The following is a 13,979-nucleotide window of genomic DNA, read 5'->3' on the forward strand; positions in this document are numbered from 1 at the left end:
AGTACTATTCACAATAGTGGAGAAACTATTTGTTAGGAACAAATCTAAGCGTCCATCAACTGATAAGTGGATAGAGAAAATATAATATGTGAAATGTACATGCACATACACACATTCAGTCATAAAAAGGGTGAAATCCTGTCATTTATGACAACATGGATAGAATCAAAAGACATTATGTTAAGTAAAATAAGCCAGACATGGAAAGACGAATCCCACATAATCTCACTCGGTATGTGGAATCTAAAAAAGTTGATATCCTGTATCAGAAGTCTAATAATGATTAACAGAGGCTGGGAAGAGTGGGGGCAAGAGAGATGGGGAAAAGTTTGTCAATGGGTGCTAAGTTACAGTTAGATAGGAGAAATAAAATAGAATGACTATAGATAATGATAAAATACTGTGTATTTCAAAGAAATTGGAAGAAGCTGGGTGTGGTAGTGCATGCCTGTAATCCCAGTTACTCAGAAGGCGGAGGCAGGAGGATTGCAAGTTCAAGGAAAGCCTCAGCAACTTAGTGAGGCCCTAAGCAGTTTAGTAAGGTCCTGTCTCAAAATAAAAACTAAAAAAGACTAGAGATGTGACTCAGTGTTCAGTGCCCCTGGGTTTAATCACCTAGTACCAAAATAAAGAAAGAAAGAAATCAAAGAAGAGGGAAGGAAAATTTTAAACATATTTACCACAAAGAAATAATAAAACCAGTTATGGTGACAGGAATCTGTAATCAGAAGCTGAGCAGGAAGATTATAAATTCAAGGCCAGCCTTGGCAACTTAGAAAAACCCTGACTCAAAAATTAAAAAAGGTTGGGGATATAGCTCAGTGGTAGAGTGCCTCTGGATTCAATCCCCAACACTGAAAAAAAAATAAATGATAAATGTTTGAGGAGTTAGATGTACTTACCATGATTTGAACATTACAAAATGTATACATATATCAAAACATCACATGGTATCCCAAAAATATGTACAATTTTTATGTGTCAATAAAAAAATAATGAAAAAATGAGAATTTCTGGCTTAAGTGTCATGGTAAATATTGGGAACTTCACCTAAGATGAGAAAAGAACATTGAAAGAGAAGCAGGTTTGGGAGTTAGGAGAAGAAGATGATATACTAAATTCTAGACATGTTATTGGATTGTAATACAATTCCATTGTGGTCTGAGAGTATATTTAGCACAACTTGAATTCTTTTAAATTTAAGATTTGTTTCATATCATCAAATCTGATCTATCTGGGTAAATGTTCCATGGGCACCTGAAAAGTATGTAGATTCTTTTATTAAATGGAGCATCCTACAAGCATCAATTAGGTGAAGTTATTTGATAGTGTTAGTCAAATATTCCATATTTTTGCATATTTTCCATCTACTGTTACTAGAAGCATGGTATTGAAATCTATAGCTATAATCATGGATTTATTTTTTCTTGGTCCTAGTTTTGTTACATGTATTTTAAAACTCTATTGTTAAGGGCATATACGTTTAAGATTGTGTCTTCTTGGTTAACAGACACCTTTATCATTATGACATAGGCTTCTTTACATTTTTTTACTTTATTTATTTATTTTTATATGGTGCTGAGGATCCAACCCAGGCCCTGGCACATGCTAAGCGAGCGCTTTACCACTGAACCACAATCCCAGTCCAGCTTCTTTACATTTGATAATATTCTTTACTATAAAATCTACTTTAGTTTGGACTACATCTTTTTTTAGAATAGTAAATCTCTTTCTATCCTTTTACTTTTAACCTAACTTTGTCTATGAATTTAAAGTACATTTCTTTTTCTTTTTTAGTTGTAGATGGACACAATACCTTTGTTTATTTATTTATTTATTTATTTTTATAAGGTGTTGAGGATCAAATCCAGTGCTTCACGGGTGCTAGGCAAGCACTCCATCACTGAGCCCCTTAAAGTGAATTTCTTGTCAGCAGCATATAGTTGTGTTTTAGATTTTTTACCTAATCTTTGTTGTTTAATCATAAAATTTTAGTCCATTTATATTTAATATGATCATTGATGTGTTTTATTTTAAGTCTATCATCTGCTGGTCTGGAAACTATGCTTGTTTTGTATCTCGCTGATACTCTTTTCATTTTCTGAAAGTGTATTGAGCTTCTTAGATCTCTAAGTACAATCAGCCCTCCATATCTGCAATTTTTGCATCTGTGGATTCAACCAGATGCAGATTAAAAATATTCAGAAAAAGATTTGCATCTACACTGATACATACAGATTTTTTTCTTGTCATTATTCCCTAAGCAATGCAGTAAGACAACTATTTGCATAGTATGTATATTTTATTAGTATTATAAATAATCTAGACATTAAAGTATACAAAAAGATGTTTGAAGGTAATATGAAATACTACCCCAAATTTACATAAGAGACTTGAGCATCTATGGATCTTGATACGGAGAAGGATGGGATTGTTGAAACAATCTTTGGCAGATAGCAAGGAATGACTGCATATGGTTTCACAAAATTTGGAAACCTTCAGCTATTATTTCTTCAAATATGTTTTGATCCCACACCTCTACATTTATTCATATATTAGGTGACTTCTAGTTGTCCTACATCTCACTTATATTCTTTTTCTTTTTTATCTCTTTTTTTTTCTCTGAATGTGTGATTTTTAGGTAATTTCTATTGATGTAGCTTAAAGTTCACTAATCTTTTCTTTAGCAATGTCTAGTTTGCCATTAATTCAATTTCATTTTTGTTTTTGTTTTTGCTTATTGTGATCCTGGGGATTGAACCCAGGGGCTTATGCAAGATACTCAACTATTGAGCTACATCCTCAGGACCTTAATGTATTTTTCATCTTAGAAAAATACATTAGATATTATAGACTTCATCTGTAGAAGTATGATTTAGGTCTTTTGTTCTATATTTTCTGTCTCTTGGGAACTTTTTTAATATTTTGGGATATAGATATATGTCTTCATATCCTTGTCTACTAATTGTAATATTCATGACAATTCTGGGTTTGTTTCTGATAGGTTGATTTTTCTCTTCCTTATGGGTTGTACTTTCCTAAGTCTGATCAAAACTCTAGTCCTATCAGCTTATGGGAAAATACAGGGGTAGAGTCCATGCTAAACAACAATATAGGTCGGTAATCAGCAAAATGCAAAATATGGGAAACTCCACAGGACAAAGTATCCATTTCTTTTACATATGAAACAAAAGGAAAGAAACAAAGGTTTAAGAGACTTAAGGAAAATGCAATGTAAGGACCTTGTATGGGTCCTGAGTTGAAGAAATAAATTCTATAAAACGTGGGAAAATTTGAACACTGCGTAGACCTTAAGAAATTATTTATCTTAAAAGATTTTTAATGATGTCCTTGCTTTTTAAAAGAGACTTCATCATTTAAAGATGCATATGAAAATATTTATGAGTGAAATAACATGCTAGTTGTGATTTGTTTCAAAATAATCCAGGGAAGAAAGGTGGTGATGATACAGATGGAACAAACTGTCCATGGGATGATAATTGTTGAAGCAGAGTAATAGGTGCATAGTAATTCATTATAAATTATTATTTTCACTTTTGCAATTGATATTAAATATTTTTCATGAATATTTGATAGTTTTTTCCATTTAAATGTTTTTTTAATTAAAAATATTCAGATGTTCTTTTTGCTGAGAAAATGGACCCTACTATCTCTCTCCCTGCCCCAATACAATTAATTGTGTTCAGGACTATTCTCCCTCCATCATAATAAATTAAACACTTATTTATTTTCAATCTCCCTTACTTGGCCATAAGCCCCTTGAGAGCAAAGATGTTGTCTCATTTGTTTCATATTCTTTGTATTCTTACAACCGACTACAGAGCCTGAGTGCTCAATAAATGGTGATAAATTGGCAACCCTCTAGCCCCAAATCACCAAGGCATTCATGAAGAGGCTGACTCCACTGTATTAAATCAAATTTCAAGGCAGGATTTGTGTCCTTTGTACATTCAAGTTATATTGTGTATAAATGCATGGCAAAGGAGCCAAAGGAGTCCTAATGTAAAAACTCGGGCAATAAAACTGTCAAGACAAACCAAGAATCCAGGTTGGCAGGGTCAGCAGTATTGGAATTGTTTTATGGTTCACTGTGTACCGAGTACCTCCCTTTCTTACCCACATGAAGTCAACCTTGACCTTTGCGAAATCTTTCTGTCCTGCCCTACCTTTCTCACAGGATTGCTTTAAGTCTCAAGTAAGATATCATAAGCATGTGAAAGGGCTTTTAAAGTGGAAAAGCAGTATAAAGTTGAAAATATAATTTGTTTTTCTTTCCAAGGCATCTTACAGACAGTATCATTTTAGCTACTGGGAAAATAGACTTTGGGTGCAATTTTTCAGCAGGTAAAGCATGTTCTGGGCGATTTTATATACATTTTCCTTTCCTGGCAATCAACATACACACACACACACACACACACACACACACACACTACACCTTGTGCGTGCCTGGTGCTGTTTTGGGTGCAGGAGACAGAGAGTGAGGACAATAGCAGGATATCTGGGACCTATCCTCACAGCCCATCTAATTCTTGGCTACTTTTAAGTCTTTACATACCTCCCAATCCTCCCCCTAGGATTATCTCCATCCTTATCATGCTATTCAGTCTCCTGATTGACTTATTGTTATTTGTATGCTTATATACTTATTATATTCTTAATTAAGAACTTCACAAAAACACACTTGATTCGGGGTTCCTAATTCTGGGGAAATTTCTATTTTACAAATGTATTGTGGGAAAGGGCACGACTGTGGGCCAGTCAGCTTTCAGTTTTTGAGGCAGTTACTAAGTGGGCAATTTTGCAAAGCCCTCGCAGGCTGAATCCTCCTGGTTATTGATGAGGTTTTTTTTTATTTGAAGCCAGACCACCTTATGTGGTGTGAAAATTGGAAAGTGGTTATGAGTGTCAGAATATTTAGCTGTGCATTTGGTTTTCTATAGCTTTCTGTATTGGGGTTACATTTAACAACAATTATTTTTAAATTTCTTTCAAAATACATATAACTTCTTGGGCTGAGCCGAATGTGGCGCAGGTGCTGGCCAACGCGAGGTCAGGATTGTCTGGTCAGCGGTGAGGGCCGCCCTCAAAGGGGCCCAGTGGCCTCTGAAGAGGGTAAAACAACTAAAGACTAAAACAACAACCTGAATAAAAATGACGATGACAATAGTAATAGTAACACATTCGAGCAAGAGCCTCGTACCGGTCAAATAATAGTAACGCTTTAGACTCACACTTCTCTGCCTGGCCGCCATACAAGGGCGAGCGTGGGCTGCAGCCGCGACGGCCCTCGCAGCTCCCTTTCTGCCCCCACCAGCCTGGAGGGGCGGACCCTGAGGGGCGAGGCGGGGCCTGGAGGGCGGGGAGGGGCGGGGCGTCAACCCGCCGCGGAGGGTGGGACGAGCGGGAGGCGGCGGCGCGGCTGGGCGGGGCACACCCAGGCCTCCGCTCCTCACGCGCCGCGTTTGCATCCCCGAGCCCGCGCTGCGGGGAGCCCTGGTGGCGAGTGTGGCCCGCTAGCTGAGGCAGCCGCCGGAGGAGGAGCCGCGGGCTCTGAGGTAGGCGCGGGGGCTCCCGCCGCGCGGCCTACAGCCCTCGGCGACCCCGGCCCGGCCCAAGGGGTAGCGAAGCCGGGGGGGGGGGGCGGCGCGCGGAGGCCGGGCGGGCGGGGCCGGGCCTGGGGGCGGGGACCGGTCTGGCCAGAGGAACCGCCGAACGGACAGGGCTGTGGTCACGGTGACTCCGGGCAGCGCGGGCACCTCTGCGCACTTACCGGGGCCCGAGAGTGTGGAAAACGCCTGCCCGGGCGCCGGCGGAGGAGGGAGGCCGAGTGGCCGGCGCCTCCCACTTTTCGGGGCTCCGGGGCTAGTTCCCCCGCACAGTCCTCGGGAACTTGTTAACAGGAAAGCTTGGCAGGGAAGCAAATGCCAACGTTCTGGAAGAACCGAGAGTCACGTCGTTAGGCGCTGAGGCTTTATTTTCCTTCCCCGCCCCCTGCCCAACCTCGGCCCTGACTTGGCCAAAGAAGGATGTGTCACCAGCTCGGGGCCGCGGGCGGGATCCCTGCCCGGCTGGGAGCTGGGGTACCTGAAACAAAGGTAAACGGAGGCCGGGCGGATCTCGGCATTGCTCCGCGGCCGCGCTCGGAGCGCCTCGGTGGGTCTACGCCGCGGTGGCCGGCCTCCGCCTTGGAGGGGCGTTCTCCTGGGGGACCTTTCGATGGAAACCAGCTGGCCGGGCTTGGAGTTGATGTTGCATCCGAACTCTCTTGTGCACACATTATTTCCATTCCTCCCACTCTGGTTAAAGCCTAAGGAAATTTTATCCCGCTTAATTGTCGGCAAATGTAGGGGGAGAGAAACTGCTGTTTGTAAATTATAAGGTATTTTCTTATTAGGCAGTGATCTGAAAACAAAAATAAAATTTTAACACGTAAGCAGAAAAAGTGATTTGTAATGTCTTTCAAGATCAGAGAAAGCGTTCCTCCTCAAATCTTCATTTATGTACAAAACATCCCCCGCACCTATGGTGCCAGGCATTTTTCTTTGTTCTTCCTTAGTGTCAGGCCTCAGTTTCTTGTAAACAGAGAGAGTACTTAGCGCCGAGACCCTAAGAATTGCCATACTAGGTCAGAGCATGGGCGTCCAGCTCAGCTCAGCTCAGCTCAGCTCAGCTCAGCAGGCAGCAGGCTTGTGTTGTAGTAAAACACAGGGTGTTTTTTTGTTTGTTTGTTTGTTTTTTCTTGGCGATACCTTTAAACAGTATCTAGATTTCTTTCAGTAGTCTCCATGACTTTTACTGAAAACCTTATTTAAAAAATAAATCTATAGACTTGTAATTTACACCCACAATTTAATCACAGTTATTGTATCCAAATGGCTCTCCCATCCTTTCTGGCAGAACTTATACTGTGATAAACTTGCGGGGGGTGGGGGGGTGGGGAGGGAGCTGGCTATTTTATACAACTTTTATATTGTAAAAGAATATATAAGCTCAGAAATCCTGGACAGAAAAAAAACAAGTTTTTTAAAAAATAAATAAAAAGCTTTTGAGAAGTCTTTATCAGGTCCAACCTGGCTTTTGGACTCAAAAATAATTATTTACTAGCAATCTGAACATTAAACAGTTAATGATTTATTTGTACTTGTAAGTATTTGCATATTTTAAAACTCAGCTTAACATTCTTGAGAGTGAAGGGGCTGTCTGACTTTATCTTGGTCTGAACTAATTTGGCCTTAAATATTTAGCTGAAACCAACTATCTGAAGAGAAAGGAGTATGCGGTACTTAGTGAGGGTACCTGTTCAAACCATCTCTTTGCTTTTAAACTCTTCGGAGACTCCTCATTAGTTCTAAGTCCCCAGTGATTTGGACCCTGCCACCTTTCAACACTGAAGCTTTGCTTCCTCACTGAAGTTTTTCTTGACTTGCCATCCAGGATCTCCCAAACAGAAACCCACAAACTTGGAGTAGAATTAACCACCCTCTTGAATATTACCATCTTTGTATCAGGATTTCTCATCTGTGGTACTATGGACATTTTATACCATGTAACACTTTGTTGTGGAGGGCTGTCCTGCACTCCTGGTTAATTAACTAGATATCAGTAGCAACTCCATACACTATTGTAACAATCTAAAATACCTCCAGATATTGCCACACATCCCCTGGGAAGGAGCAAATTCATCCCCAATTGAGAACTATATTCTAAACTAACTGCTGCTTAATACCAGTGACATTGCATTTGTCCTTATTTGCTTATGTGTTGGTTTCCTCAGCTAAGCTGGGGGGCAAAAGCAAGCATCATTTATTTAACAAACATCTGAAGGCCTACTTTGCCAGCTGGATGCTAAGTTAAGTCTGGGAGTATGGTGGTAAAAGCAACAATGTGGTGTCAGCATTTCTGGTCCTATAGTCTAAAGAAGGTGACAGATGTATATATGAGTAATTGCAGTTACCTCATTACAATTATGTTAAATTCTGGGAGGAGAACAACAGGTTACTCTGAATACTTAAAAGAGAGATTTTTGGAAACTAGGGGAAAAATTTCCTTGGAAAAGTGACCTTTGAGGTGGACTCTGAAGGATAAATAGGAGTTACCAGATGGAGCTTAGAGGGTCAGTATATCCCAGACAGGGGAAAAAAAAAAAAAGTGTGAAGGTCCTATGACAGAAAGGAACAGCCTTTTCTGGGAATCCATAACCAGTGTGACTGGAGCATGGAAAATGGTGGGGCAGTATGATACAGAATGAAGCTGGGAAAATAGAGGCTACTTGTCAGTGATTTTCAGTTTGGCCTGCTCATCAGAATCACCAGAGGTATTTAAACAGTATAGATGCCAGGGCCTCCTCCAGGCCCATTAAATAAGAATGTCTTCCTTGGATCCCAATAGCCCCCATCAGCCAGCATTTCCCCCATACTTTGCAAAGGTATGACACTGATGCCAGTTTTATCATTATAGACACTTTTAAATGGGCATTCAAGCAAATGCATGTTCTTTCTTCCTGTTGTTTACACAAATGGTAGCATACTGTGTATTCTTTTTTTTAATAGTGTATTTAGAATCTATCTCTTGATATATAGTTTCCTTATTTTGTTGAAGGACTATATAATATTTCACTGGATGATTATACAACAGATTATTTAGCCCCTGCCCTACTGACATTCAAATGATTTTCAGTCTATTACAGACAGTACTAAAAATATGCTAATTAATATGTATATGAATACATTTGTGGGATAAATTGTTAGAAGTGGAATTGTTCGGTCAAGTAAGTGTGTGTATGTGTATTTGCAAATACTTATATTCCTAAATGTTCATTCTGATCATATGGGAGAGAAAGGTTTGGAAGGAAACAAAAGTGAATGTGGGTGACAGCTGACCCTAATTTAGGTTACTGGGAATAAGTTGGAGAGAAAGCTGGTTGCTGGGACTAAGGTGATAGCAGTGGAGGAGAGTATATGTATAAAGGAGATATATTTAGTAGGCATACTTGATAGGATTTGTTGGTTGATGTGGTATAAGAATTGAGGGAGGAGTTGGGTTGTGGATCAGTGGTAGAGTGCTCACCTAGCATGTGTGAGGAGGCACTGGGTTCAATTCTTTTCACCACATATAAATAAATAAAATAAAGGTCCATTGACAACTAAATACATATTAAAAAAAAAGAATTGAGGGAGAAAAATAAGTTCCTAGGATGAATTTCTCAGAGTATTGGCTTGCCCCACCAGGTGAATGATGAAATTGTTACCTGAGATAGAGAACATTGTAAGGGTAGTTTTGAGGTGTGTTTAAATCACTTTTCATTCACATTGGGATGCTGAGACTTTCAAGAATAGGTGTCACAGGCATTGGAAAGGTCAGAATTAGTGGCATAAATTTAAAGGTTAAAAATTAAAGGGTATGAGTGAAAGTACCCAGGGCAGAGGTTGCAGACCAGTAGCCCACCACAGAATCTGGCTAACAGATGTGTTTGTTTTGTTTTGCCCATACAGTGGCTTTGTTGTTTAATTCTATGTTAGTTGCCCATACCTTAAAATCCAAAGATTTCCCATGAAAATCAGGATTTGAAGCTTCACTTTAAAAATGAGAAGATATGGCACTTCTAAGTTGGCTTTCCTGTATGGCAACAGTGATTGGAGCTAAGTCACAACTGATCTCAGCTGCTTTCTAGTTCACTACAAACCTCACAACTCTCTAAAACCTTAAGCCTGACCCGTTTTGATGATTTACTTCCCTGATTCTATAGGCTTTTGAGTGTGTGATTTTTGGTCAAGGGAGAGTATAGAACAGTGATTTCATCTTGGTTGCATATTAGGATCACTGAGTGTAAAAACCACTAATGCTGGTGTCCACCTAACAAGTTTCTATTTCTGTTTTCTTGGTCTGAATTGCAGCCTTAGATTTTTAAATGTTCCTCAAATGATTTCACTGAGCCGTGAAAGTTGAGAACCTCGAAAGAGATTAGTAAGAGAAAAGGGTTCAGGCCTAGTTTGGTAGAGAAGGGTAACTCAGGAACAGGTCATGTGGCCCAAGAGGTACAATGCAATTGCACTTTGCTTGAAGTTTAAGTATGTAAACTTAGCTAAATACATTGTACTGTATTTTTAATTAGATGAGAAAGAACCAAGTTTGATTTGCATGTATGTAAGTGTGCTATACTTAATGGGCCACTTAAAGGACTTTCAGGAGTAATTTAAACTATTCTTGATTTTTGCCTTAGATGCTTTCTTAAGAAGCTAATTCTAGTTTAAGGTGGGTTCTAAAAGGCAAAGGAAGAGAGTATTTCACAAAAAAAGTCATCAGGCAAAGATGTGGACTAAAAATAATCTTTTGACTTTAGCGAGATGGGGTCTTTGACTTTAGTAAGAACTGTTCTAGATTAGAAGAGGCAGAAACCAGATGGAGGTGAATAGGAAGTAAGAAATGGGAATGGTGAATATTTGAAAAATCTTTTCTTTCTTTTTAAAATAATAATAATTATTATTATTATTATTTTGTGTGCTGGGGATTGAACCCAGGGCCTTGCACATGCTAAGCAAGTGCTGTACCACCTTAATTCAGTTCAAAAACTTAAGTTTGCCCAAAAAGGTGGAGTGCTGCAGAGGGACTGATGTCCTGCATGTTTATATGGTAAGAAGCTCAATATGTTGGTTACCCACACACTACTAGTTAGCTTTTCAGGGAGGTAGCTCAGTGGTGCCTCTGCCCCATCGTAGAGGAGTCTTGCTTATGTTTATTTTCGAGATTTTTGTGCTTTTCACTGAGAAGATATTTTGTCATGACCCTTAAAACTTCTGAAAGGGCTGAGTCAGATGTTGGTGATTAGGACCTAAGTGTCTTGAGTATCTGGAAAGCCATAGAGTACCTAAAGGCCAGCAGTGATCTGGGCTTCAGTGACCCTGACATCATCGTCTATTGAACTGATGAACAAAGACCAGATTGTTGGCTTGTTGAAAATGGAGTACTTGGCTATATTAGGGAATGTGTATCTAACTGTCAGATTTCCAGGAGTAGTTTTTGCAGTTATATTTTTTCCAGTTAACTTGATATTTTAGCTCAATTTTTCCAATTGCATGCATGTAAAATTTCTCATACTTTGAAATCTTTATCACTGTCTGTGATTGAAGGGTATGGGATGGATATAAATTGGAGATGTAGGCTCTTAATTTAGCTTGGAGAGAAGAGCATTGAACAAACTGGTTTCCAAAAGGTTGTATGAATGTTGTTACCTTGAAGGCTCAGAGTGACTATCTAGGAAGGATTATTACGCATATTGCCATAACCATTCAGTCTCTTATCAGTTTCTGCCTTATTATCAGCATTAACCTTGAAGAGGAGGTGTTTTTTAAAAATATTATTTTAGTTGTTGATGGACATGATCCCTGTATTTTATTTATTTTTATATGGTGCTGAAGATCAAACCTAGGCCCTCACATGTGCAAGGCAAGCACTCTGCCACTGAGCCACAACCCCAGCCCAAAGATGAGGTTTTTAAGTTGTTGTAGTTTAGATATGAGGTGTCCCATAAAAGCTCATGTGTAAGACAATGCAAGAAAGTTCAGGGGTGATTGGGTTCTGAGAGCCTTAACCTAATCAGTGCATTAATCCAGTTGAATAAATTAATTGGGTGGTAACTATAGGCAGGAGGAGGAGGTAGTTCATTGGATGCATACCTCTGGGATATACATTTTGTCAATGATGGGTAGGGTCTTTCCCTCTCTGCTTTTTGATATCATGTCCTGAGCTGCTTTCCTCTGCCACATTCTTCCGCCATGATTTTCTGCTTCACCTTGTGCCCAGAGCAATGGAGTTGGCCATCTATAGACTGAGAATTCTGAAACTGTGTGCCCCAAATAGACTTTTCCTCTTCCAGTTGTTCTTTTGGTTACAGCAGTGAAAAAGTGAACTAAAACAAAAGTCAGTTTTAGGTGTCATGTTTCTAAGAGTTGTGGTCTACCACCAGGAGAGAAAACACAGAGGATAGAAATTGCCAGGAATTATTACTGAAGAATGGTGTTTTTTAGTTGAAACATGACCCTATTGCTATACTCTTGCAAACAGGAGCATCATCTTAAAGGGACTAGCAATTGTAGCCACTATTGATTTATCAGATAGATAGATGATAGTTAACTTCTATATAAAGGTTAGGGTTAGGGTTAGTTCCAAGATGGTTTATATTGAGAGTCCATTATAAGAAAATAATTTTGTTTGGAAACTTGTATGTGCTTGGGCAACAGTGGGAAATCTATTACTACAAGTACAGTTATGTATCACTTCTGAATGATGGTAGATGGAGGGAAAAGTCCATTGTCATTGTGGTTCAGAGCTCCTTTAGTTTGTGGAGGATGCAGAATGACTGAGTGGGCAGAAGACATAAAGTTAATTCTTAGATACAGAGTTTGGGTTTTTCAAATATGAGCTGTGTGATTGAATTGGGAGGGGGTTTGGGGGTAAGAGTAACCATTTTATCACTGATTTTTCAGTACATTCACAATATTGGGCAACATCACCACTGCCTGATCTAAGACATTTTTATCACCCCAAGAGGAAACTCTGTACCATTAAGCAGTCAGTCCCCATTCCTTTCTCCCCCTAACAACCACCAGTTTACTTTCTAGCTCTATGAATTTATGTATTCTAAAAATTTTGTATAAACAGAATCATATAACATGTAACCTTTTTGTCTGGTTTCTTTCATTCAGTATAATATTTACATGTTTCATTCATGTCTTAGCATGTATCTAGTACTCCATTACTTTCTTTGACTGAATAATATTCTATTGTGTTGATATACCACATTTTGTTTATTCATCAGTTGATGGGCATTTGGGGTGTTATACCTTTTGGCTCTTCTAAATAGCGTCACTAAGAGCATTTGTCTAACAGGTTTTTGCTGAAGTACCTCTTTTCAGTTTGATTTTTGTGTGTGTGTGTATAAATCTAGAAATAGAGTTTTGGGGTCATATGGTAAAAGTTTTTGAGGAACCACCAAACTTTTCTATAGCAGATTCACCATTTTACATTTCTAACATAATATTTAGGAATTCTGGTTTCTTTACATTCTTTCCAATAGTTTTTTTTCTGTTTGGGCTTTTTGTTTGTTTGTTTGTTTGTTTGTTTTGGTTGTAGTCATCCATCCTAGTGGGTATGAAGTGATATCTTACTGTGGTTTTCATTTGCACTTCCCTAGTGACTTAATGGTGTTGAGTATCTTTTCATATATTTGTCAGCCATTTGGATATCTTGGAGAAATATCTATTGAAGTCCTTTGGTTTTAAAGTGGGTTGTTTTTGTTATTGAGTTGTAAGAGTTGCTTATGTATTCCGGATATTAGACTTTTTAAAATATTTTTTTTACTTGTAGTTGGACACAATGCCTTTATGTTATTTATACATTTTTAATGTGGTGCTGAGGATCAAACCCAGTGCTAGACGAGCACTGTACCACTGAGCCACAACCCCAGCCCCGATATTAGACCTTTATCACTATATGATTTGCAATTACTTTTTCACAAATTGTGAGCTGTCTTTTCATTTCTCGATAGTGTCCTTTGCATGAAACTTTTTAATTGTTTTTCCTTGTGTTGTTTATGCTTTTAACATCATATGTAAGAATCCAAGGTCATATCAATTGACCCCTGTGGGGTTTTTTTCTAAGAGTGTATAGTTTTGGTTCTTACATTTAGGTCTTTGACCCATTTTGAATCATTTTTATAGGTGAGGGTAGGCCACACTCTGCTTTGTCTCTCTGACAATATCTCCTACCACTCTGTTCCGTTCTTGCTTTGTTCCAGTCATAAACACAACCTTTTTCTTCTTCCAACAAGAAGGTGTGCTCCTGCTGCAGGATCTTTGCATTCTCCCTCACAAAACTTCTTCCTCCTTCATTACTCTCAGGTCTTTGCTAAAGTTCACTTCCCCAGTGCTCCCTGTCTCCCTTCCCTTTCAAACTCTGCT

General features: G+C 39.0%; 1 protein-coding gene across 3 annotated transcripts in view; it reads left to right on the top strand.

Moving 5' to 3' along the window:
• Window positions 1-5,419: 5,419 nt before the first annotated feature.
• The window catches only part of PPP2R3A (protein phosphatase 2 regulatory subunit B''alpha), a 168,559-nt gene continuing 159,999 nt past the window's right edge, over window positions 5,420-13,979 (top strand). Inside the window, exon 1 of one of the 3 annotated variants that reach the window (XM_081302778.1) lies at window positions 5,420-5,579. The gene's annotated coding sequence lies outside the window, so the exon portion shown is untranslated. Of the gene's footprint in view, window positions 5,580-5,988; window positions 6,120-13,979 lie in introns of those variants that run through there. The other 2 variants (XM_081302781.1, XM_081302779.1) reach the window with 2 other exon arrangements.

Source organism: Spermophilus citellus (assembly GCF_964194105.1).
Source record: "Spermophilus citellus genome assembly, chromosome: 7".
Lineage (NCBI taxonomy): Eukaryota > Metazoa > Chordata > Mammalia > Rodentia > Sciuridae > Spermophilus > Spermophilus citellus.